General features: G+C 41.0%; 1 protein-coding gene across 3 annotated transcripts in view; it reads right to left on the reverse strand.

The window, feature by feature from the left end:
• The window catches only part of ABCA3 (ATP binding cassette subfamily A member 3), an 87497-nt gene that overhangs the window by 50416 nt on the left and 9234 nt on the right, over window positions 1–27847 (reverse strand). The window contains exon 1 of one of the 3 annotated variants that reach the window (XM_060692945.2): window positions 5488–5571. The exons of the other annotated variants lie outside the window; for them this stretch is intronic. The gene's annotated coding sequence lies outside the window, so the exon portion shown is untranslated. Of the gene's footprint in view, window positions 1–5487; window positions 5572–27847 lie in introns of those variants that run through there. 3 annotated transcript variants of the gene reach the window in all.

Here is a 27847-nt window from a genome sequence, read left to right on the forward strand (position 1 = left end):
ACAAAACAAGTAAAAACAAGACATACAAAACATATACACAGAAAAAAAGGTATAATCTTATCAAAGTTATCGCAACTGTAGTCTGTTACGTAATTCTCATTTGTATGTTTGACTCCTCTCTCATTGGGTCCTTTATGTTGTGTTTAAACTTTTTTTAAGTCCCTATTTCTGGCTTCATTTCTATTCTGTGTTGTGTGATTTGTTCTATTTGTGTTTTGATCATTCGCCAGTATTGTTTTGCCTTTGGGCAGGTCCGCCATGTATGATAGTAAGTTCCTTTGTTTAGCTTACATTTCCAGCATGTTAAAGATGTGTTAGGAAACATTCTTGCCAACCTGGCCGGAGGGAGATGCCATCTATAAAACATTTTAAGCAAGTTTTCCTTATAGGGTACAGACATTGTCAATTTGTAGTTTATTGTCCATAATTTTCCCCACTTATCTAATTCGATGTTATGGCCGAAATTCTTTGCCCAGCTTAACATATTGTCCTTGACTACCTCCTCTTCTAATTTATATGCTCGCAAATAGTTGTAGACTTTTTTTTATCAATTTATCCTGTGGTCCTTGTAAGATTTTGTCTAGCTCGTTTTGGCCTTTTTGGAATTCAAATTGAGTCAAATCCTTCTGGTATCTTGATTTTATTTGTAGGTAGGGCCACCACTCAATGTCGGTACCCATCTCCTGCAGTTCTTGTCTTGTTCTTAGCTCTCCTTGGTTGTTTAGTAAGTCCTTGTAGGTTTTCATTTTGGTGCTGTCCATGGCATTTGGGTAAATCTGGGCCTCCATGGTCGATAACCATTCCGGAATTTTATAATAATGTGGTTTTTTGATACCCTGCCATGTGTAGTATAATGACTGTCTGACCATATGTCTCTGAAAGTATCCGTGTTGTTTATCAGTGCCCTCCCACAAGAATGCATGCCATCCTCGCTGTAGATCAAATCCTTCTAAGGTTAGCAGTCTTTTGTTTTTTAGCTCCATCCATTCCTTGGTCCAAATCAGTGTAGATGCTTTATAATATGTTTCCCAGTCCGGTAGCGCAAGTCCTCCTCTTTCTTTGGAATCTTGTAAGTATTTGATTTTTATTCTTGCTTTCTTGCTTTGCCAAAAATAGTCCGCTGTTAATTTATTAAGATCTTTAAAGAAATTCTTTCCCGGTTTTATTGGAATCACTTGGAATAGGTATAACGTTATGGGAAGGACATTCATTTTAATTGAAGCAATTTTCCCCAACAGAGATAATTGTAATTTTTTCCAGGTTTCTAGGTCTTTTTTGATTTGTCCTATAAGTTTATCGTAATTGTCTTCTCTAATTGATGTACTTTTATTGGTAAGCCATATTCCTAAGTATTTTATCTTCTTTGTAGTTAATATATCTAATTTGTCCTCTAATTCTTTTTCTTGCTGGTTGGTGAGGTTCTTCATTAGTATCTTTGTCTTTTGTTTATTAATTTTAAGTCCCGCTACTCTACCATATTTCTCTATTTTGTCTAATATTTTGGTGCTCGTTGTTATTGGTTGTTCTGCGATAAGTACGATGTAGTCTGCGAAGGCTTGGAGCTTGTATTCCTCCCTCTTAATCTTCAGACCTTGTATTTCCTTATCTCTTCGAATTTCCCTTAAGAGAATTTCCAGTGTTAATATGAATAGAAGGGGAGATAGGGGACACCCTTGTCTTACTCCTTTTGTTATTTGAAATTGCTCTGTTAGGTCACCGTTTATTGTTATTCTCGCTGTTTGAGCGGAATAGATTTTCTTTATCATATTGATGAATTTGTCGCCGAATTTCATAGCTTCTAACTGTAATGTGAGGAACTTCCAATTTAGGTTATCAAAGGCCTTCTGCACATCTAAAAAAATTAAGGCCATCTGTTTATCTGAATTTGTTTTGTAGTATTCTAATATGTCCATTATTTGTCTCAGGTTGTTCTTTATCTGTCTCTTTGGGATAAAACCATTCTGGTCCGGATGGATATATTTGTTGATTATTTTCTTGATTCTTTCTGTAATTATCAATGTAAATAGTTTATAGTCCACATTTAAGAGCGATATCGGTCTATAATTCTTGATATGAGTATGGTCTGACTCTTCCTTTGGTATCAGTGTTATGATAGCCTCTGTCCAAGAGTTGGGGATTGTGGCTTCCAGAAGTGCGTTGTTGAATACTTCAAGTAAAATTTCATCTATTGGCTGCTGGCAAGACTTATAGAACTCTGCAGGTATGCCATCTGGTCCTGGGGTTTTGTTTACTTTCAATTTCTTCCTCGCCTCTATAAATTCTGCCATTGTAATTTGCCTGTCCAGAAGGTCCCTGTGTGATTCTTCTAGTTCTTGGATATCGACTTCATGAAGATATTGTTTGAGATCGTCTTCTGGAGATTCTTCCTGTTTATATAGTTTCTGGAAAAAAAGTTCTTGCTATTTCTTTTTTGTCTTTGTTCCTGTACTGTATTTCTCCTGCCTCATCCTGTAGTTCATGGATTGTTTTTCTCTCTTTTTCTTGCTTCAGTTTGTATGCCAGCCATCGCCCTGTCTTATTTGCGTATTCAAAATGGTTTTGCTTTACAGATTTGATTTTCCTCGCAATTTCTGTTTGTGTAATCAAATTTATTTTGTGTTTGGCCAAATTTATTTTTTCTTTAACCCTCTTATTTAGGGGTTCATTCTGTAGCTCTAATTCATACTTTTTGAGTTCCTTCAATAAGTTGTCTTTTCCCTGTTATTTTTCTTTGTTTTTTTTTTTTGCCAAGTACGATATCGTTAGGCCTCTTATGTAGGCTTTCACCGTGTCCCACAGATTTTGGAGGGAAGTTTGCTCTTTGGTGTTAATCTCAAAAAATATTCCCATTTCTTTTCCCATCATTTGTATATATTCTTTGAATTTTGGTATTCATCATCCATCTCTTTTTCTTTCGGTATCCCTTCCAGATTACTTTTATCGGATTGTGGTCTGCCCATGTGTTCGTCATTATTTCTATTTCTTCTAAATTCTTCCTGAGATCTGTTGACATCCAGGCCATGTCTATCCTGGACCAGGATGAGTGTGGGTTGGAGTAGAAAGTGTACTGTTTTTTATCTTTATTTATTTCCCTCCACGTATCTTGGAGGCAGAATTCCTGTGCCATGTCCTTAAAAGTGTCCGGGAAGGTTTTGGGTTTTTTTGGTTTTGTTTTTCCTAGCACTACAGTAGTCTTTTTCTATATCTGAAATTGCATTGAAGTCACCTATAATGCAGATGTTCTCATAGTCTAGATCTTTTACCCTGTCATGTATATTTTGGAAGAAAGTACGTTGATTCTCATTTGGTGCGTAAATTGAGATTAGCAGTATTGTCTTGGATTCCATTTGTATCTCCACCATTAAAACTCTTCCCTCTCCATCTGCATATATCTGTTTTGTTTTTAGATGTTTCCTGATGTAGACTGCAATGCCTCTTTTTTTCTGGTCCGCTAGTGAGATGTAAAGATTCCCTAGTCTTCTGTTTTCTAGTATCTGTTGGTGTTGTTTTTTAATGTGAACTTCCTGTAGATTTATGATATCCATTCCTAATTTTTGTAGTTTGGTAAGTGTCTGAGTTCTTTTAGCCGGGGCGTTTAATCCATTAACGTTGATCGAAATCATCTTTATTTCCTGTTCCATTCTTCTTCCTATCTACTTGTTGTCTTTAGTTTCCTGGTGTTTCTTGTTATTCTTTGTGTTTTCCCTCTTGCTCCTTCCCTCTCCTCTCTTTCTCTTTCCAATCTTCTCTTCTCCTCCTGTTCGTCTTTCACTTCCTCTATTGATTTCTCCTCTTGGCTCTTATTTTCCGCTTCTGTTCTAGATTCTTGCTCTTCTTCGGAGACAAAATGTTGATTGAAAAAATCTTGGGCTCCTTCCAGACTATCTATTTTAAGTTTCTTGTCCTGCCATGAGATTAGGATACCCTCTGGTAACAGCCAGCGGAACATCACCTTGTGTTTGTTTAATTGTGTTGTGAGGAAGTTATAGTTTTTCCTCTGGTCCCTGACACGTCTTGGGATTTGTTTCAGTGTTATTATTTCTTTCCCTTTGTAGAAGATTGCGTCCTCTCTCATTTTCCTGTATATCTCTTCTTTTGTCATTTTCTTCATGAATCGAATATGATCTTCTTTTGGGTGTTTGTTCCTGCGTGCATAGTTGGTATGCACTCTGTACACCTCATCTATATCTCTTCGTATATCGTCCTTATCTCTCTGTGTTGCTTCGGCGAGGATCTCTGTCATTGTCTCTCCCAGATCTTCTTCCTTGGTTTCTACTATATTCTGGAACCTTAAATAAAATGATGCCTTTTCCATTTCCAGATATGTGAGCGAGTCTTCGAGTTCTCGATTAGTTGCCATCTGTTGTTGTTCCAGCATTTCTACTTTCTTAACCGTCTGTTCCATCTTCAGTTCTGTCTTTTCAATTCTTTGTTCATTTTTGGCGATGTTCTGTTGGATTTTTTCGATCTTGTTGTCCATTTTCTTTATATTATCATTTATCTCTCCCACATCAGCTTTCAGATCATCATGGTTTCTCTTGGTCTCCTCATGGTTATTGGCAATCGTTTCTTGGGTCTTACTCATGGCTTCCTGTATCATTGTCAGTACTGACTGGATATTTTGCATACTGGAAATGGAGGCTGATTTTTCTTTTTCTGTTCCAAGCATGGTTTCTATGGTTCTTTGTTGTGCTGGGGACGCTGTTTGGGATGCCTGATTTGGAGTTATTTTCTTGCTAGTTTTGATTATGGTAGTTGTGCCAGTGCTTGTCATCTTGATTCTTTTTTGCAGAATCTCTCAAATTGTCATGCACTAAAATATTCTTATTTTAACTCAACCTTGTTGTCTATAAAAATGTTAATCTCAGTAATAGTGTCTAGCTTCTATGTTGTATAGGTATTTATGCACTGATTGATCTTATCTAGTTGTAGGTTGTTTCTGTGCGTGTCTTTAAAACTCTGACAATCAATTCAATAATTAATTAGACTGTTAGATATATACTCAAAAAAAAGGTGGGGAGGGAATATATAGGATGAAGGAAGTCGAGGGAAAACTTAGAATTCTAGCACTTCATTAAATCTTGCTATAACAATCAATTAATAATTAATTAGTAATTACTAGTATAAGTATCAAAACAATGTAACGGTTAATAGTTTATATATCAATACAATATAGTGATCCAACTATCAAATCTAAATTTATCAGAATCTATTCCCTAAATGTCACTAATATAAATATATGGTTGAGTATTTATTATTTTTCTGGATGATATTTACTTATAGTTATTTAATTAATCGGTTAAACAGTTAAACATTCAGTTAATCATTCATATAAATAGTTAATTGTCAATTTGTCAAGTATCTCACCAATAAAGAGTGTTAATAAATAGTTATAGTTTAAACAAGTCTTAATCAGATATAAATATAAAATTAATTTACTCTTAATATACAGCTCTCTTTCAGTCTTACATATAAGAGTTCTTGTACCTAGGGTTTCGTTTCTTTCTTTCTTTTTTTGTTCAAAGTCTTGGTTTTGGTGTCTCTCTCTCTCTTCCCTCTCTTCCAAATGTCCAAATAGCCAAAGGGTCTAATTGTCCAGAACTCAAGATTTCAGTGTCCAGTATCCACTGTTATCAAACAGATAAGTTCAATTTGATATCTCCCTCTTTCAAATATCCAAATAGCCAAAAAGTCCAAATGTCCAAAGTTCAAGGTTCCAATATCGACTATCCACCGCTATCAAACAATTTAGTCCAGTTTGGTAGTCTCTGATATTTAGTCCAGGCTCTGCTTCTTCGCTACCCGTCTGGCGTGCCGCTCTCGCTTATTCGCACTTTCACTTTTGGCTGTTAATGGCTTCCGACTCTCGCCGCGATCCTTTGCCCTTCTGTTGATTTGTCTCTGCTTCTGTTGCGTAGCCTGCTTTTCCAGCCTAAAAGAGAGAAAAAAAGGTCCTTCTTCACAGTTAAGTCCAAATTTGGGGTCTGGTCCAAAATTGCCTTATTAAATCCTTGGGAATCTCTCGTTCCAAGCAGTCTCTCTTTTTCTTCACAGTCACCACCTGTCAGCTGTTTTCTGCCCTGTCGTCTTTCATTTGCCGCTTTCCCTGGCTGCTATTCAGCTGTCTCTTCGGGGTCTCAACTTCGCTGTCTGCAATTTCGGCTTTCTCACTATCGTTGTGCTTCCCACGTTCCGTTTCAATTCGCTTTCATGTTAATTTGGATACAGTTGCGATCTTTTCGATTTGATCTTCTCCTTCCTGCTGTGCGGTTGCAACGCTTCGGGCCAGCCGAGATGGCTGGTTTTTTCCCTTCCGGAAATAGGAGGTTTTTCCTGAACCTTCGGGTTGGTTACTTTCCCCCAGGTCCTTGGAAGTTCCCTCTTTTTCTATTGATCTCTACAAGATCAATAGTGCCTACAGCGGCTTCCTAGATGGGAATTTTGGAGTTTCAAGAGCAGAGCACCGTTCTCTAACTCCATATACATTGACGTCCCCGCCGGAAATGGTATGTGTGTGTATGTTATATACCTGTATTTACATCATGCAAGAATGAATCTATCTACCTATCTACCTACCTACCCACCCACCCATCCATCCATTCTGTATCTATCTATCAGCGATGGGATTCAGCCAATTCTGTCCGGTTCGGCCGAAGTGGTAGTGGCGACTACAATAGGCCCCGCCCACCTGCCGTAATTCTGTCCTATTTCACCACGTTTTGGAGGAAGTGCACGAGCAAAGAGCATGCGCGGAAGGCCGAACATGTGCATGCGAGCTCACATTTGCGAATTGGTAGGGTAGGTAAGTGAATCCCACCTCTGCTATCTATGCATCTATTCATGGGAAAAAAACAAATGAAAGGCAGCTATTCATGGGGGAAAAAAATAGCCCACTTTTGTATGTTGTACAAATCCAGGATTATTATTTTTTCTAATGTTCTATTTCTTTTAGATAAAGGTAAAGGTTCCCCATGCGCATATGTGCTAGTCGTTCCCGACTCTAGGGGGCGGTGCTCATCTCTGTTTCAAAGCCGAAGAGCCAGCGCTGTCCGAAGACGTCTCTGTGGTCATGTGGCCAGCATGACTCAACGCCAAAGGCACACAGAACACTTTTTCCTTCCCACCAAAGGTGGTGCCTATTTTTCTACTTGCGTTTTTGACCTGCTTTCGAACTGCTAGGTTGGCAGAAGCTAGAACAAGTAACAGGAGCTCACCCCGTTACGCGGCACTAGGGATTCGAACCACTGAACTGCCGACTTTTCGATCGACAAGCTCAGCGTCTTAGCCACCGAGCCACTGCATCCCTTATTTGTTTTAAAACATTTTAAATATTCAGAAATACAATTTTAAGTTGTGGATTTGACACACACGAAAAGAAGCTCTTGATGCATCTTGCAGAAATCAAATTTCTCTTTCTATTCAGTTGTTTTGGGCAAAGCCCTTCATGCTTTCATTTTCCCATAAGATACATTTGTTCTAGTAGAGAACATTGTATATAGCACTTTCAGTGAGATTATCCGTTGTCGCCCTGACTCTGTCTGAACACAGAGTCTTATTTTGACTCCACTACAATCAGAGATCTCTTTTGTTTCATTTTTTTTTCACTCTGAAGGCCAAACAGTCACGCACGAATCATGCAGCCAGCCTTCAAAAACTAATCATCTGAAGCATCTAAGTTCTTAAATTGCAGCCAACTCCTGCTGAGTTCAGTTTTGCAATTTTAACTTCCAGATTTCTCGACCAACCATAAACTACACACAAGCCAGTCCCACCGCCGAAAGCCACCAGCAAGGATGAAGCAAGCGACACCACACAATTCCGATAGTAGGAGGAACCTGATGTTGCTAGTGTGAGGGACATCTAGGTATGTGTATATGAGAATGTACATTGTCTCTCTACCAATGGTGAAACCCAAATTTTTTTACTACCGGTTCTGTGGGCATGGCTTGGTGGGCATGGCAGGGGAAGGATACTGCAAAATCCCCATTCCCACCACACTCCTGGGGGAAGGATATTGCAAAATCTCCATTCCCACCCAACTCTGGGGCCAGCCAGAGGTGGTATATGCCGGTTCTCTGAACTGCTCAAAATTTCCGCTACCGGTTCTCCAGAACCTGTCAGAACCTGCTGGATTTCACCCTTGCTCTCTACCCAACAGTAAACTTACAAGGCTGGACATTCCGGTGATAAATTAAACTTCTTCTCTTCTTCTTGCTTTCTTTAATACCATTGTAGGAAGTTAGCATCCACCCTCTTCTAGGAAAATGAAATATTCTAGGAAATATTAACAAGGCAGAATATTATATTTCCCTGGATGAGAAATGGAGAAACATGTTTTTAGGCAGGAAACGGACTCACTCTTAATAGTCCCCACTCTCCTCAATAGCCCACAGCAAATGTCCACACTTAAGAGATAAAGAGATAGCTAGGTCTATTCATAGGCAAAAGAAGACGGGGACAACAGAGAACGAGGTGGCTGGATGGAGTCACTGAAGCAGTCGGGGGGAGCTTAAATGGACTCCAGAAGATGGTAGAGGACAGGAAGGTCGGGAGGAACGTTGTCTATGGGGCCGCGATGGGTCGGACACGACTTCGCAACTAACAACAACATTCATTGTTGTTTGTATCCTTATGATTTATATTGATATTGTTTCCTGATTGCTTTTTTTTTTTTTAATTTGATTTATATGCCGCCCTTCTCCGGAGACTCAGGGCGGCTTACAATGCGCTAAGCAATAGCTTTCATACTTTTGTATATTTATACAAAGTCAGCTTACTGCCCCCACAAACTGGGTCCTCATTTCACCTACCTTAGAAAGGATGGAAGGCTGAGTCAACCTTGAGCCTTGGAGAGATTCAAACCAGCAGAAATTGCAGGCAGCTGTGTTAATAACAGGGTGCACTAAACCACTGTACTATCAAGGCTCTTGATTTGTACCCTATGACTATCATTAAGAGTTGTACCTTATGATTCTTGATGAACGTATCTTTTCTTTTATGTACACTGAGAGCATATGCACCAAGACAAATTCCTTGTGTGTCCAATCACACTTGGCCAATAAAAAATTCTATTCTATTCTATTCTATTCTATTCTATTCTATTCTATTCTATTCTATTCTATTCTATTCTTCTATTCATACGCAAATGCCCTCACCCAAGATCCAACAAAGGTAGGATTAGCCCTCTACCCATCTAGCAACAGAACTCACCACATGGCACCTGGGGAGATTGCATCACCCAGCAAGGCTCAACCAAGCCTGGGACTCAGGACAGCCTACAGAGTTGCCCCTGCATGGCTCCATGGGAGTCTGACAACCAATCAGAATACAAGCTCAAATTCAAAAGCCCAGAGAGGGTATAAAACTCAGGCACTCTCAGCATCTCTTCCCTTTTTTTCTTCACCCAAGATCTTCAAGGCATGTGATCCTGTCCACCATTAAAACCATCTTTCCAAACAGTCTCCATGTGTCCAGTGTCTTTTTTCTCCACTTGGATCTGAACCCAGAAGAATATTTCTTTCAACACCACCTTTGTTCCAAAATCCTGGTTTTGGCTAGGAAACCCATTGCTTTTTCTAAACTTTGATTTCCTTCAACCTGGCTGACATCAACTGCAATTCTGCTTCAGGCTGACATCCCAAACTTGTATTTCAACGACGAGGATGGAAAAATTTAGATGTGCTCAGCAGCCTACAATTTATTGTGTGATGTGTAAATACTATCAAGAGTTCAAGACAGGTTTCGTAGCCGAAACAGCTTCAAATTACAAACTTAGAAGAGCAAAGAATGTTTAGCCATAAGGCGTTAGAAGAAAAAACCCACATAAATGCTAAGAAGAAAAAGAGGAAAGATTAAGGAACGAAGCACTTCTGAGTCAGTACTTTTCCATCAACAGCACCGAGGTTTAAATGTCCCCTGGACATCTAATCCTAAAAAGAATTCGATCTTCACAAGATTAAAATTGAAATGGGTAAAGAAGGAACTTTTTAATCATCTATGGTGGACATGGGATAAAGCAAAGAAATATTGGAGTAGGATTCATATGTTAATACAGAAAATTCTTAAAGTGAATATAGAAAGACAACCAGAGATTTTTCTTTTGGGTTTAATGGAACAAGACTTGGAAGAAAAAAAAAATTGGAACTCTGATGTTATATATGTTGACGGAAGCAAGAATACTTTAGGGACAGAAATGGAAGGATACTTCTCCACAATTTTGATCAGGTAGGGTCTTTGTAGCCCAATCTAGCATCCATCCATGCTCTCTGGAATGAAGTTTTACCTAAGATCCATACAGTTACCACCCAACTGGCATTTTGGAGGGCACTGAAAACCTGGCTCTTCAACCAGGTTTTTCTAAGGGTGGTTGAAACTGCTCCTTCGTAGTGTGCATACGTTTTTCAGGGTCACCCAGTTTTTTCCCCATTTTTCCCCCTCCATTGTCTTTATTGTTAATGTATGTTGTTATTTCTCCTGTCTTTTTACTTTGTTCACCACCCAAAGTTGCTTGGAATCGGGCGGTGTCGAGACTTATTAAATTATCATCATCCCCATCATCATTGTAATCAGTCCACACCACGATTTTAAGTGATGCATGATTCTCATAGGCTGTAGTTCGAAACGTTGGTTGCTAATGTATCTGCACCGAGACTAGGATTAGCGATGAAAGCATTGGGTACACATTTTATAAATCAAAGCAAAAGTAGGAAACAATTGGGACAATGTCTTTGTTGATGCATTTGGGCGTCGTTTTTATATGTTGTCTTCAGCCTCCATACTTCCCAATGCATGATGGAATGTGTAGTCTAAAACAGTGTGCAGCAGCTGCCAAAAAAGCCAACACAGTTCTAGGCTGCATAAACAGAGGGATAGAGTCAAGATCATGTGAAGTGTTAATACCACTTTATAAGGCCTTGGTAAGGCCACACTTGGAATGCTGCATTCAGTTTTGCTCGCCACAATGTAAAAAAGATGCTGAGACTCTAGAAAGAGTGCAGAGAAGAGTAACCAAGATTGTTAGGGGACTGGAGGTTAAAACATATGAAGGACCGTTGTAGGAACTGGGTATGTCTAGTTTGATGAAGAGAAGGACTAGGGGAGAAATGACAGCAGTCTTCCGATATCTCAGGGGTTGCCACAAAGAAGAGGGAGTCAAGCTATTCTCCAAAGCACCTGAGGGCAGGACAAGAAGCAATGGGTGGAAACTCATCAAGGAGAGAAGCAACCTAGAACTAAGGAGAAATTTCATGACAGTTAGAACTATTAATCAGTGGAACTGCTTGCCTCCAGAAGTTGCGAATGCTCCAACACTGGAAATTTTTAAGAAGATGTTGGATAACCATTTGCCTGAAATGGTATTGGGTTTCCTGCCTAAGCAGGGGATTGGACTAGAAGATTCCTTCAAGGTCCCTTCCAACTCTGTTATTCTATATTCTACATCTAGAACAGTATTGTTCAAACTTGGCTGTTTTAAGAAGTGTTGACTTCAACTCCCAGAATTCCCCAGCCAGCATCAAAAATTCTGACACTGTACTATATGCCCCATATGCAGGTTAAATCAAACTATACCTGGCTGCATTTTTCTCCATTGCTCCCAATATTTGGACAAAAGCTTTCCAAAGTATTGTGGGTGTGTTGTTTTTTTTAAAAAAAGCACAGTTTTCACAGCTTCCTCTACCCAACCTTGTCTAAGTACACAACCTATTTTTTTTCCTCTCTTGCAAACCGCTCCTCTAACTCAGTCAGTCCCTTCCTGATTCCCGTTCATGTCAAAGAGTGATTAATGGGCACAGGAAGACAGACAAGCAGAGACACCTTAAAAAAGGAACAAGTTTTACTTCCATTTGTTCGTTAATCAAATTTAGGTACTGCCCATCTTACTCTCAACAAAAGTGCTTATAGTCAAGGCTATGGTTTTCCCAGTTGCAATGTACGACTGTGAAAGTTGGACCATAAGGAAGGCTGAGCGCCAAAGAACTGAGGCCTTTGAACTCTGGTGCTGGAGAAGACTCCTGCGAGTCCCTTGGACTGCAAGGCGATCCAACCAGTCAGTCCTAGAGGAGATCAACCCTGATGGCTCTTTAGAAGGCCACATCCTGAACAGGAAACTCAAATACTTTGGCCACCTAATGAGAAGGAAAAAGAGCCTAATGCTGGGAACGATTGAGGGCAAAAGAAGAAGGGGACAGCAGAGAACGAGGTGGCTGAATGGAGTCACTGAAGCAGTCGGTGTGAGCTTAAATGGACTCCAGGGGATGGTAGAGGACAGGACGGCCTGGAGGAACGTTGTCCATGGGGTTGCGATGGGTCGGACACGACTTCGCAACTCACAACAACAACAACATTTTACTCTTAGAGTAAGAGTGACTTTGGGAGGTTTATTGTCAAGCCAGATTAAAAGCTTGCACCTCTGATCTTGGCAAGGTTCATTCCTACCCTTCAAACTTCACTCTAAAAAAAAAAAGCTACACATCAAACAGAAAGCAGCTCCTTTGTGTTCAGTTTGAAAGATGCCTCCAGCCTAAGAGCAATTGCCTCCTACTGGCCCCAAATACATGTGTGAAGAAAGGAAGAAATCTCTAATTATCTAGATTAGGCCAGGAGGAGAAATACACCCTTCTCGAAAAAAGACACAAGGTGACTTGTATATAAAGGAACATTTTGTAAAGAAGGAAGACTGAATTGTGCATTAATCATCTCACACCAGAGGACCATTGGGAGGGTCTACCACACACACTCATGATGTTCTGCCCCAGCCACGGACCCCAAAGAACGCAGCACACACAAAGTCTGTACAAACCTTATCTTACTAAAATAAAATCAGGTGTTTTTTTTCAAGCAAAGGCTGTTAATTAACTTTCTTAACAGCCTACAAGAATCCAAAGAATAAATAATCTTAATCTTACTATGGTTGGCAGAAAGCCCAGAAGCAATTTGCAGAGAACTAAGATCGAGGCACGAAGGAGAGTGAACAAGTTGTTCCCTGCAAATTGCTTCAGTCGGCGTTCCTCCTTAAATAGGCTACGGGAGTGACCAATTAGCCCCAAGCTTACTCTCGAGGAGTAAGGTGACTCCTGAGGAGCCACTCCTGCCTTTTGGCAGCTCTGCGCGCCCGTGCATCGAGAAGAGGCTCCTCCTCTTCATCCTCTTCACTTAAAGGAGCTTCTGGAGGTTCTGAAGGCCCTGGCTGAATCCCCGCCTCTGGCACCACATCTTCTCCAGCCTCCTCATTGTCCGACTCAAGTGCTGCACAGGCTGCTGGCGCAGCACCACACCAGTCTCCTCACTGTCCAAATCAGCCACCAGCTGCACAGGCCGCATACGAGCCACAACACATGAGGTGGTGTTATCTCAAAAACAAGAGGAACATTACAGAAGGTGGAAAAGAAAAACAACAACAAACCTTACTGTGATGGACAACAATCCCTCTGTTAAAATACTGAAGTTTGCACATGACACAACAGTGATTGGTCTCATTCAAGACAACTATATATCTGCATATAGACGGGAGGTTGAACAACTAGCCTCGTGATGTAACCAGAACAGAGGTGGGCTTCAGCAGGTTCTGACCAGTTCTGGAGAATCGGTAGCGGAAATTTTGAGTAGTTCAGAGAACCAGTAAATACCACCTCTGGCTGGCCCCACCCCCATCTATTCTCTGCCTCCCGAGTCCCAGCTGATCGGGAGGAAATGGGGATTTTGCAGTAACCTTCCCCTGCCATGCCCACAAGCCATGCCATGCCCACCAAGCCATACCCACAGAACCGGTAGTAAAAAAATTTGAAACCCACCAATGAACCAGAACAATCTTGAACTAAATACACTCAAAAACATAGAAATGGTGGTGGATTTTAGAAGAAAACCTCCTATACTACCACCTCTTACAATACTAGAAAACACAGTATCAACAGTAGAGTCCTTCAAGTTTCTAGGTTCTATCCTATCTCAAGACTTAAAATGGATACCTAACATCAAAAACGTCACCAAAAAAGCACAACACAGAATGTTCTTTCTGCCCCAACTCAGAAAGCTCAAACTGTCCCGAAGAGCTGCTGATCCAGTTCTACAAAGGAATTATTGAGTCTGTCATCTGAACCTCTATAATTGTCTGGTTTGGCTCTGCAACCCTACAAGAGAGACACAGACTTCAGAGGAGAATTAGAACTGCAGAAAAAACAATTCCTACCAACCTGCCTTCCATTGAGGACCTGTATTCTGCACGAGTCAAAAAGAGGGCTGTGAAAATATCTACAGACCCCTCGCATCCTGGACACAAACTGTTTCAACTCCTACCCTCAAAATGACGCTATAGGGCACTGCACACCAGAACAACTAGACACAAGGACAGTTTTTTCCCGAATGCCGTCACTCTGCTAAACAAATAATTCCCACAACACTGTCAAATCATTTACTAAGACTATATTACTATTATTCTTCTCTTCCTTACTAGTATCTATCTCTTCCCACTTATTATTATAACCATGTTGCTTGCATCTTTCAATTTACATTGTTTTTATTTGTTTCCTAGTAGGATTTGATAGCTTATTATTAACCTTGACTATCACTAAGGGTTGTATCTTTTTATTCTTGACGAATGTATTTTATTCTCCTTAGGTACAGAGAGCATATACACCAAAGACAAATTCCTTGTGTGTCCAATCACACTTGGCCAATAAAGAATTCTATGTTAACTGCAAAAGAGGAGAAGACATGTGAATGAACCAAGTTGAGAAGAGTGAGAAGACATATCACAGAAATACACGAGTGGGATGAGGATAAACTAAAATACAGCACTGTAATGGATCAAGGGACTTCCTGACAAGTGAGACCTCAGCACAGCCAAACCTGCAAACCTACAGCCGTTCGAACTGCAATGTAAAATGGTACTTCAGGAGAAGAAATGGCAAAGTGAAGACAGCTTGAGAAGGGGGTTGGACTAGAAGACCTCCAAGGTCCCTTCCAACTTTGTTATTCTGTTAAGCACGTCAAAGAGCCGAGTCAAGGACCACTGCGGAATGAAGAATCAGCGAGTGATTTGTACAGCTAGTCCTCGGCTTACGACCACAATGGAGCCCCACACATTTTTGTTGTTAAGTGAAACATTTGTTAAGGGAGTTTTGCCCCATTTTATGACCTTTGTTGTCTCATTGGTTAAGTGAATCACTGCCGTTGATAAAAGTTAGCGACCCGGTTGTTAAGTGATTCTGGCTTCCCCATTGACTTTACTTTGGACATAGCAAGGGTCATAAGTATGAACTGGTTGTCAAGCATCTGAATTCTGATCACATGACCGTGGGGATGTTGCAAAGGTCATAACTGCGAAAAACAGTCACAATTAACTTTTTTTCAGTACCGTTTTAAGTTTGAAGAGTTGCTAAGCGAATTGTAAGTCAAGGACTACCTGTATTTCCCCTCCGGACAAGGAGAAGACATGGGATTGCCCATAAGCGCTCCTTGCAGCTGTTCCTTGCAAGGAAACCATAAAGCAGCAATCCCAGGTGGATTTAGGACTGTGGGAAAATAGGGAATAAGCTATTTTAGATCAATAATCCCATAGTTCATTTCCTAATGTAGGAAGTTAGCACCCACCCCTCTCCTAGGAAAAGGAGATATTTTAGGAAATATTAAATGGGCAGAATATTTCCCCTAAAAGGGAGGCAGAAACCCAGCCCCCCCCTTTGTCAATCGGCCATTAAGGCCAGTCTATTCTACCTCCATCAGGCAGCCATAGTAGTAATTGCCCAAAGCCCTTTCCTTACATCATCACCCAGCAAGGCTCAACCAAGCCTGGGACTCAAAACACAACCTACAAAGTTATCCCCTGCATGGCCCTATGGGAGTCTGACAACCAATCAGAATACAAGCTCAAATTCAAAGCTGAACAGAGGGTATAAATCTCCTTCCCTCCCTCCCTCCCTCCCTCCCTCCCCCTCCCTCTCTCTCTCTCTCTCTCTCGTGTCTTTCTTCCCACTTGGAACTGAGTTTAAACAAAAAAGTCATGATAGTAACTCTAACCATGCAATTGGAGACTGGAGCCCCTTTCTTTCTTTCTTTCTTTCTTTCTTTCTTTCTTTCTTTCTTTCTTTCTTTCTTTCTTTCTTTCTTTCTCTCTCTCTCTCTCTCTCTCTCTTTCTTTCTTTCTTTCTTTCCTTCCTTCCTTCCTTCTTTCTCTCTCTCTCTCTCTCTCTTTCCTTCCTTCCTTCCTTCCTTCTCTCTCTCTCTCTCCCTCCCTCCCTCCCTCCCTCCCTCTCTCTCTCTCTCTCATATCACTAATCATTTTTGGAAATTGCTTGTTAACTGCTTTTCAGCTTATTAGAAACCTCTGCAACTGATGAGTTTTATAATACCGGATGAGCCTCCTTCAATCCTTGGTGGGAAAAAAAGTTTTAAAAGTGCCACGTAAAACAGGAAAAATAGCTTAGCTTGCTCAGCAGCAATTATTTCTTTACATGGGAAAAGCCTCAGATCAAGGTTTGTTTTATGCAACCATTCTTAGAAATGAAGCCTAGAAAAGGTTACATTGCTCTCTTCTTTCGGTGTTAAAACTGCATTATGTCACTCAGCCCACAAGATAAAAACTTTGCCGCTCAAAATTCAGAAAGAGCTGTTTTTCCAGAAAGGACCTGCCCTCTTTGTCTAATGGAGAAATAAACTTGGCAGGGGAAAAAAAAAATAAAACTTTCTCCCTTTTGGGGGTTTGATTTCCATATCCCAGGAGTCAGCAATCTGCAGCTCTGGAGCCGCATGTGGCTCTTTCAACCCTCTGCTGCGGCTCCCTGTTGCTGGTTGGCTCCACAATCGATAGGGCTTTCGGTTAGGACAGGTAGAGGAAAGAGGATGCCGCGCTAGGAGGGAACTATGATGGGGGAACTGGACTTCCGGTCGGCTCCAGAATTGAATGGGGGCTTCCGGTTAGGACCTTTGTGGCTCTTTGAGTGTTTAAGGTTGCCGACCCCTGTCCTATCTGGATGTCTGGGAAGTTCAGCTTAAGCACGCAAGATCAATTATGTTGCCTACCCCTGCCACCCACTTCTTCATTCTCACATGAGAATAGTTCCTGCTTTGCTTTGTGGGCCTCACTGACATTTCTAGCTGCAGCAGCAGCAACAACAACAACAACAGGCCAATTCTAAAGGGTCGTATTGTATTTCCTTAATCGTCTTCTTTTGCAGGGAACATGGCTGTCTGGTGGAGCAGACAATGGATGGGGGAAAATAGAGAAACAAGCAACGTGCATAGCATTTGCTATGTTTCTCTGTATTGCCTAGTTGCAAAGTCCTTTCTTTGAGAAAGTGCATTTTTTTAATATGCAGGACGAGTGCTTTACACACACACACACACACACACACACATCCTATGAGATTCTCAGCTATTCCTTTGTGTCAAGATCCCTGCTTGTGCAAAAGTTGGCTTGAAACTCAGTATTAAGAAAACTAAGATCATGGCATCCGGCCCTATCAATTTCTGGCAAATAGATGGGGAAGAAATGGAAGTATTTTCCTGGGCTCCAAGATCACCGCAGATGGGGACTGCAGCCAAGATATTAAAAGACGCTTTGCTCCTGGGGAGGAAAGCCATGGCAAAAATGTGTATAGTCAAGGCGATGGTTTTCCCAGTTGCAATGGATGGCTGTGAAAGTTGGACCATAAGGAAGGCTGAGCGCCAAAGAATTGAGGCCTTTGAACTCTGGTGCTGGTTCTTTCTTTCTTTCTTTCTTTCTTTCTTTCTTTCTTTCTTTCTTTCTTTCTTTCTTTCTTTCCTTCCTTCCTTCCTTCCTTCCTTCCTTCCTTTCTTCCTTCCTTCCTTCCGACTCACACTGAAACTCTAACCATGCAATTGGAGACCGGAGCCCCTTCCTTCCTTCCTTCCTTCCTTCCTTCCTTCCTTCCTTCCTTCCTTCCTTCCTTCCTTCCTTCCTTCCGTTCTTTCTCTCTCTCTCTCTCTCTCTCTCTCTCTCTCGTTCTCAACCTTGTCCACTTGAAGATGGGTGGACTTCAACTCCCAAAATTCTCCAGCCAGCCAAGCTAGCTGTGGATTTCTGGGAGTTGAAGTCCACCCATCTTCAAATGGCCAAGGTTGGAAAACATTGCTGTAAAGAATAGCTCTGCTGAGTAATCAAGACATATCTTCATTTCCCATATCTTCATTTCACAATCCCGTGTTCACATCTGAAGGTGATATGAGGGGTTGGGTCTTTGGCCATCTTTGATTTCTCTGTTCTAGTCATTCTGGACTCAGGAACACAACCTGCTCAAAGAAACATATTTTATGCCAGGAGGAAAGTCCTACTACCTGTGAAATAAACAAGCCACTGATCTGATTTCTCTTTCCCATGAGAGGCGTATTGAAAAGTCCAAGACACCTGGAGTTAAGCTGAGAAAGGAGTTCGGCTGCCAGAAAAAGAGATTAAAAGTAGGACATCTGAAAGAACATTAAGAGACTACCAGTCCATCTTTAAAGAAATGCTTTCCTAACTCCCATATGGGTTGGATTTCAGCTCTCAGAATCTCAGCACACACCTAAGGAATTCTGAGATTGAAGTCCTACCGATTCAGAAGTCAAAGAGTTTCTGGAAGACTTTGTTCAAAGCTGGAGGCATAATTTCTGGGTGTTTTATGGGCCAAAAGAAGAACAGGCTTATATATATATTCATGAGAACGTTCTCTGCTGAAGAAGATTCTGTTAACGGCTCTCTCCAACTGAGCAACTTGAGAAGAATTGCAATGTTGGCAATATGGGTTAGACCAGTGGTCACCAACTGGTGGTCCGCGAGAAAATTTTGGTGGTCCGCAGAAAAATTATTTGCATTTTTTATATTGCACTAAATCAGGGGTCCCCAAGGTATCCGGCCCCTGAGACGGATACATGCAATGAACCTTTGTGTTGCTGCAGAGAGTCTCCCCCTTTGAGGTCTTTTTGTGTGGGTCGGAGGGGGGGCAGAAATTCCGACGTGGGGTCTGCTTCAGCCTCCTGGTGTGGGGCTTTGGGCGAAGGCTGGAGGGAAGCGCCACTGGTGGCAAACAGCCGGAGGGCCTCGTTCCAGTGGGACTGCATCATGGCCTGGAACTGGCTGACGATCTCAGCCCGCTGAGCCTCCAGGCGCTGGTACCTGGCCTTGCACTCCTTCAGGTCTTCCCTCTGCTTGGAAAGCCTATGCTCCTAGTCCTCAGTGAGGTGCTTCTTCTGAGCCTCCTTCTCGGTCAGATCCAATTTGAACAGAGCTGTTTTGCCAACTCTTTCTCGTGGTGGCTGCTTAGCTCCAACAACTGCTTCCTGTTGGGGCTCTAAGGAGCCTGGGTGGGCAGGCGAGGAATAGCCAGCAGAGGCTGGTAAGGCACCCCTCGACATGAGTGACATCGAGTTGGCCACGCCCACCCAGTCACATGACTACCTAGCCACACTCACCCAGCTGGTCATTAGGCAGCTCATATTAGTAGTCCGCGGGATTTAAAATTATGAATTTAGTGGTCCCTGAGATCCAAAAGGTTAGTGACTCCTGGTTAGACAATCTAATTCAGGGGTCTCCAACCTTGGCAACTTCAAGCCTGGCGGACTTCAACTCCCAGAATTCCCCAGCCAAAGCTGGCTGGGGAATTCTGGGAGTTGAAGTCCGCCAGGCTTAAAGTTGCCAAGGTTGGAGACCCCTGATCTAAATGGAATTGCAGTCCGAACACATTTGGGCTGGATGACACTGGGGAATTCATCTTTGATTCATCTTTTCATTTTCAAGACAAGGTTCAAACCACATAAAATATACATGATCTTCTTTTTCCTATTAAATATTAAAAAATATCTTGTTATGTTTCTTTATATAGGTTCCACTTCTTGCTGGTTTTACAAATCCCATCATCAAAAAAAAACATGTTGGCTAATTTTGACTGGAATTGGTGTCTTCCCCAAAATTGCAAATTCTACCTCTGACAATTCGACCAGTTCCTTGGCTTCGTTTTTCACTCCCCCCTGCTACTCTTTAGGGATCAATCTGCATTTCTTTTTTTTTTTATTGAAAAGGTTTTCAAATACAAATTTTTCCCCCTTTTTCCCCCCCCTCCCCCCCTCCCTAACCCCCCCTCCCCACCCTTCCCCCCCTGTGACTTCTTCGTAACAAAAAAAAACCCTAATTCATAACAGATTACTTACTCCCTCCTCAAAATACTGACCTTTACTTACTAAAAGTATTATAAATCCCCCTTTATCCATACATTTCAGAAAAGAAGAAGAGAAAAAAAACAAAAAAAAACAAACACATTATACTATAACTATTATAAAATAACTTCTAATTTAGCATAATAGTGTTTTATATCTATACATTATTGCAACAATTCAAAACCACCTTCCACTTTAAAACTATACGATAAGTCCTACTTTAATAACATTTCAAAGCGGGCTCCCCATAAAATCTAATTTAACATTTATTCCACTCTATCCATTTCCTCCACTCCCCTAAATGTATCACTTAAAAATCCCTTTTCTTAAACTAATCAGTCTGTAGCTAGCTTATTCACCCACTGTCTTACAAATTTACCATACACAACAATTCTTGATATCTTTAATTCACTGCCCACACTACTTAAATATATATATATATATATATTCCATTATATCTAAATAAAAAAAGAAAAGACAATAACTTTAAATTTATAGTCCATATAATATCTTCTTGAAGTCTTTCCACTGGATTGTTAAAACCAACATCCATAATAGGGTAACATAGCTTGCTGATGCAACAGTTTATTCAAGATCTCCAATCATATCTGCCCCCATCAGTAGTAAACATCTTCTTATATATATAAAAGTAAAAACAACCACCCGAGTGACATTATAATTATATTCCATATAATAATAATTGTGGGTTTCATCAGGATTATTAATTTCCATCATCGTATTGGGTAACAACCCGATCTTCTGCATGTCCCAATGTGATTCTCTTGCCTTATAATTCAAGATAATTATAATATATTTATCAACACAAAAAGAAGTTTCAAAGTAGATAATTCAAAACCATCAATTTGAGGCTCTTTCCATGTCCCAAAATTACGGCAATGCAGAGATCTGCCACTATCCTCAGGATGATATTGACCAATATGTCGCCTCCTCTATGTTTTCACATAATCATTCATATTTTAAAATCACTGGCTTCACTGTTGCTTGGGTTAGAAATTTCTATTTTTGTACAACCTATTTCTTTTTTTGTTTTCTTTTTGTGGGTTTGACTTCCATCCTAATTTTTTGTGTCTCGCGTTTCTTTTTTATCCCTTGTATATCCTCTAATTGGTTTCCATGCTTGTCCTTGCCTTGATAAGTCATCACATTAAAATCAAATGGCACTTCTCTCAAATTTGTAGATAATCCAGCTGGGGTATCCGATAAATCCAAAGGCAATTTATCTGGTACAGTCTCTGTCTTTAATTCCAGCTCCTTCTGCTTATCCTGTATTATATCTGAAGACGTTAAATTCATTTTCAACCTATTTTGATAAAATTCTTCCGCTCTTTCAACAGTATTTAACTGGTATCTTTCTCCTTGATATCTCAATATAATACCAACTGGGACGTCCCACCGGAATTGAATATTTCTCCTTTTTAACTCAGACACCAGAAAGCCAAATTTCTTCCTTTCCATTAATATCTTAGGTGGGAGTTCCTTGTAAATCCAAATCTTTCTTCCATACAATTGCAAATTAGAATTGAAGGAATTTTGCACAATTTTATTCCTAATTTCTTTATCTGAAAAATAGATTACCACATCTCTAGGCAATTGCCTTTGCTTGGCAGTCCAGGAGTTTATTCGATAAGCTCTGTCAATCCTACAAAACACTTCCTCAGGTTGAATCTTTAAAATCCCAGCTAGAAATTCAGAAGATATTTTCCTTAAGTCATCTCTGTTATTTTCCTGCAAACCTCTAAGTCTTATTGCATATTCTGTGAAATTATATTGTATCTTTAGAACCTCTTTATCAATCCTCTGTTGCAGATTTTCTACATTACCAGACTTTTGGTCAGCATCCATTTTAAATTTTTCTTCTGAACTATAATCCTGAATATTTAACAAATCATTTTCAATTTTTTGAATTCTATTGTCCAATTTATCTTGAATTTCATCCATTTTTGACTCTAGTAAATTAGTATTTGTATCCAACCGAATCATGAATTCTGACACTTTTAAAATTTTTTGCTGCAAAAAGTCAAACTTGGATTTCACCAATTCCTTAGTTTCCTGCTTAAATTTTTCAAGTTGTTGATTCACAATCTCATCCCTTCTTTCGATCTCCTCTAAGAGAAATTCTATTATATTAAAATCAGGTTTCTGGGACTGAAGAGTTAAAACTTGTTCCTTTAAATTCTTAGTGGGGGAATCCCCCCCACCTATTTGCTTGTCTGACTTCACAAGCCTCAGTGCCATGTTTCCGCCTAAGCAGGCTTTGTTAGAAGAAAGAAAAAAAAAAAAAACAAAACAAGACAAAAGACTTCCAGCCAGCAACAAGGGAAAAAGAGAAAAACAAAAACAGGAGCGGAGTTTTATCTACAAATGTAGCCAGTGGTATTTATTCCGCTACATTGTAATAATAAAAAACGGAAGAACTTTCCCTCTCAAACTCTTCTCCAGCCGCGGCAGACGCCATTTTAAAAAGAAACTCCTCTGGATCAATCTGCATTTCAAACACTCTGAAACTGGAGAGGTAAACACCGAAGGAACTTCCGGTTCTTTCTCATCCAAATTAAATTAGCTGGGAAATTCTTAACAATGCAGTGCAATTTTGTCTTTAAGCTCAATTGCCCGGCTACGGGTAGGTTTACTATTAAACCCATTATACCGGTAGTAGCAGAACAAAACACTAAATAACTGAATTACCACAGGATTATAGAAGTTGGCAACTTGTTGCCGCCCTATCTAATTACCTGTCTCACCTCCCTACTTACCTTACCTACCTACCTATCCACCCAACTGGCTTACCAGCCTATCCCTCTACCTTTCAATCTACCTGCCTACCTATCTACTAAGCCGGGTGTCGGCAACCCGCAGCTCTGGAGCTGCATGTGGCTCTTTGGGCTTCTTTGAGTACTCCACTCCTCTTTGAGTACTCCACTCTTCTGCTCATAATATTTATGACACCAGGCTTGAAATTCTGGGCTTGGACAACCTAGAACTACGCTGCCTTCGGTCTGACCTAAACATAGTACACAAAATTGTCTGCTACAACGTCCTACCTGTCAATGACTACTTCAGCTTCAACCGCAACAATACACGAGCACACAATAGATACAAACTCAAGGTAAACCACTCCAAACTCGATTGCAGAAAATACAACTTCAGCAACAGAGTGGTCAATGCCTGGAATGCTCTACCTGACTCTGTGGCTTCTTCCCCAAACCCCCAAAACTTTAACCTTAGACTGTCTACTGTTGACCTCACCCCATTCCTAAGACGTCTGTAAGGGGGTGTGCATAAGCGCACCAGCGTGCCTACCGTCCCTGTCTTACTGACCCCATGTATTTGTATCCATTTTCTGTGTTCATATCCATGTTTATACTTATATCTGTTATCTCGTACATGTTTGACAAACTAAATAAATAAATAAATTAGGAGATATCATCAGCGCTAGAAGGGAGTAGGGTTTGCTCTCGATTTATATTGTATCAATCAAGCAATCAGAATAGAGTTGGAAGGGACCTAATCCAACCCCCTGCTCAAGCAGAAGACCCTAAACCCATGATGGCGAACCTATGGGTGGCACACCTAACTATATCAGTGGGCACCTGAGCTCAGCTTCCGATGGGACTGTAAGTTGTCAAACGGGCCATTTTTGGCCTCCAGAGGGCCTCCAGAGGGGTGGGGAAGGCTGTTTTCGCCCTCCCCAGACGCCTAAAGAAGTCCTGGAGCCAGGTGAGAAAGAAAAATGGGTCTTCCGGGCCATTGCGTGCCAGGAGCGGGGTGAGCGGGGGTTGGGTGGGTCGCATAGAATTATGGGTATGGGCACGCGTGTGTGTGACCCCCTTCCCCCCCTTCCTGGCACGCGATGGCAAAAAGGTTAGTCATCACCGCCCTAAACCATTTCAGACAGGTGGCTGTCCAATTTTTTCTTTAAAACCTTCAGCGAGGAAGCACTTACAACTTCTTTTTTTTTTATTGAAAAGTTTTATAAGAAATACAAACGTTTTCTCTCCCCCGCCCTTCCCCCGTCAGCCCTTCCCTCCCCCCTTGCCCTCCCACCCATCCCCCCTCAGCCTTCCCCCCCACCCCCCTCCCTTGACTTCCCAGAACAAGCACAGGGTATAGCATCCACAAACATAAAACTAAAATATGCTAACAAATTGTTGACTTCAAATTCTTTCTAGGTCTTTAACTCCTTATAACTCAAAACACTATAAACATAAGCTAAAAGTTAAAAATGTTTCACTCATAAGCTATATGAATCTTCTTAGTCTGATACTTGTTTTGAATATAGTCAATCCATCTTCTCCATTCCGATATGTATCTTTCGTTTGAATGGTCTTTAAGATATGCTGAAATTTTTGCCATCTCTGCCAAATGCACAACTTTTAATGTCCATTCCTCAATGGTGGGTGGAACTTCCTTCTTCCAATACTGTGCCACCAGTAACCTGGCAGCTGTTATTAAATTCAAAACCAACTTAGTTTCTATTACAGTACAATCCGTAACTATTCCCAACAAAAAAAACTGGTGTAAATTTAATCTTTTTCTTTAAAATATTTTGCATAATCCACCATATTTTTATCCAAAAAGCCTTAATTTTTTTTACATGTGAAGCACTTACAACTTCTGAAGGCAAGCTGGCAGTGGTTTGATTTGGATACTGTTTGAGTCTTGACTGTTGGCCTAATGTTAAGATCTCTTCCAGCTCTGTTATATTGTTGTTGACAAAAAATAAGAGCCTTTTGAGGTATGTGAATGCCATAATTTATGGCCGGCTTGGGCTGTAAAAATCCTGCTTTTCTAGAAGAGTCACTTTCAGTGAACTCTCCCAGCAAGCTGAAATACACAAATATTATTTGTTCTTTGTCAAAGGACAAAGTCCTGTTGAAAAGGGACCTTATCAGATTTATATAATTGCCTTTCTTTGATTGTGGCTCAATTCATTTAGGCTGTCCACAAAAGTCATGCCGGTGATTAAACATATCGGACATATTTTGATCGCCTAGTTACAGGTTGTTTTATGTCTTAGGACCATAAGTGAGCCCAGTATTATGGTCATAAGTCATGACCATGACTTATGCAGGTAACGGTACCTGATTTTATGTTTTTTTTCCTCATACAAGGAAGGATTTTGTCTCATGCAAGGAAGGACAGACTTGGAGAAACAGGAACTTAGAGGGGAAAAAATATAGAGAGGTGAAATCCCATCTGAACCCTCTTGAAGTGGTAGAGTAAAAGGTAAAGGTAAAGGTTCCCCTCGTACATATGTGCTAGTCGTTCCCGACTCTAGGGATCAGTGCTCATCTCCGTTTCAAAGCCGAAGAGCCAGCACTGTCCGAAGACGTCTCCGTGGTCATGTGGCCGGCATGACTCAACGCCAAAGGCGCACGGAACGCTGTTTCTTTCCCACCAAAGGTGGTCCCTATTTTTCTACTTGCATTTTTTATGTGCTTTCGAACTGCTAGGTTGGCAGAAGCTGGGACAAGGAACAGGAGCTCACCCCGTGATGCGGCACTAGGGATTCGAAGCGCTGAACTGCTGATCTTTTGATCGACAAGCTCAGCGTCTTATCCACTGAGCCACTGCGTCCCTAGTGGTAGAGTAGGGGTGTCTAAAAACTTGGCAATTTTAAGACCTGTGGACTTCAACTCCCAGAATTCCTCAGGCAGCAGTTGAGGTCCACAAATCTTAAAATTGCCAAGTTTGGAGATGTCTGAGGCTCCACCCCAGGCTACAAAAGGCACATTTTTATTTTTATTTTTTAAAGCTCAGGAGCCAGGCTCTTTTAACACAAAACAATTGTGATCCTGACCGCGCACTTAGAAAAAAAGCAGGATCCCGTTACCTTTATGAATTATGCAAATACCTTTGTTTAAACTGCTGCGTTCGTCTCGTTAAGAACCAAAGATGAATAATGCAGATTAAATGCAGATGTAATGCAGGGAGGGTGGAAGAAGAGGGTTTGCATCAAAAGCAGCTCTGTAATTTTCAGATTCTGAGTGGAAATGCTAGAACTCCAGCTCCAGGATTTCTTGCACCCAGAACAGGACAAGGGGAAGGGGAAGAAGCAAAAAAAAAGAACAAAACAAAAAACGCCCACCCATCAACCAGGCAGAGAACCCCTTGCTAAAAGTTTTGAAGCCCACCCCTGATTACAGGTAGTCCTTAACTTACAACCATTTGTTAAGTGATTGTTCAAGGTTACGACAACACTGAAAAAGTGACCCATTCCATTGTCATGTGGCCGGCATGACTAAATGCCAAAGGCGCACAGAACACTGTTACCTTCCCACCTAAGGTGGTCCCTATTTTTCTACTTGTATTTTTTACCTGCTTTTGAACTGCTAGGTCGCCAGAAGTTGGGACAAGTAATGGGAGCTCACCCTGTTACATGGCACTAGGGATTCGAACTGCTGAACTGCCAACCTTTCAATCAACAAACTCAACATCTTAGCCACTGAGCCACCGTGTTTTATCCCAAGAACAACTTAATGGCACATAATCAAACAATCAATCAATCATGGTAGCTCACAGGTTACATCTTCTTTAATACTCACAGTGCATATATCACCAACCCCCCACATGTCACAAACACTGCCTTTTTTCTTTACTTTCAAGTATTTTCTTTACTTTCTAAATTAAACTCACACGTCATACTAAATCATAGTTTGTTGATCCGTGGCTTATTCAACAAACCATACTTCGTTGGAAGTCGCACAATAAAGTAAGCTACGAATCATCTGCACACAAGGTACAAAACTAAAATTGAGTGAGCTATGCGATTTCTGAATATAATCCGTGAAACAGAGATTGCTTTGACCAACTTTGGAAAAAATCAGCCTGATTTAAACCACTGTTTTTTCAAACTTGCCAGCTTTAAGATGGGCGGGCTTTAATTCCCAGGTTTGTCAGGTTTGAAAAACACTGGTTTAAATGGGATAAATTCAATTTTGCTCCCCAATTATACGATGGACCAGATGCAGAATCTCTAGGAACCATTTTTTTGAAGCATCAACTGTACTGTACCTGCACAGGTGGATTCTGGTTGATCCTCTCCTCTACAGATAGCACGTGTAGCAAATATTTGCTCTTTATTCTTGGGACAAAGACAAGGCAAGGACTACTACTGCATGGGAAAAAAACCACCCTTCAAACCTTTAGGAAATTCTGACCGAAACTACAGAAACCTGCGCTTCCACTCTCCTCAACCCATAGATTGCTTACCTAAAATATTCTGAATTTCCGCTACTGAAAGCCGAGGAAAATTATAGCGGGTGCTGGCAAGCCCAAATGTGAAGACTGAGAGACGCTTTTGCAATGAACCTCGGGGCTGAAAGAGAAGGGTGCTTGGTGATACTTGACATCTAAGAGCCCTGAGAAGATGTAGGAGGAAGGGAGGGAAGGAAGATGGAGACTCATTCAATCAATTTGTGGAGCTTCTCAAAACCCTCTTAAGGCTGCCTTTTGATTGAGCAATATTTTTCACGTCATACAAAAGCCCTTTCTGTTCTCCAGAGAGATCAGCTTTTTTCGAGTCCTCTTCTCTGCCTCTTAAAATGTTGATCGTTTCATCAGTTCCCCCTCTTCACAAAGTTAGAGGTGTTTGCTTGGTTGCACAAGGCAAGGAACTTCAGTTGAAGTTCTCCTGAGATGTCCTGAAGCTCCTGTTCTCTTCGGGCATCTTGTCCTGAGT

The sequence above is a fragment of the Pantherophis guttatus genome, chromosome 14, assembly GCF_059756535.1.
Source record: "Pantherophis guttatus breed Tessera chromosome 14, ASM5975653v1, whole genome shotgun sequence".
Classification (NCBI taxonomy): domain Eukaryota; kingdom Metazoa; phylum Chordata; class Lepidosauria; order Squamata; family Colubridae; genus Pantherophis; species Pantherophis guttatus.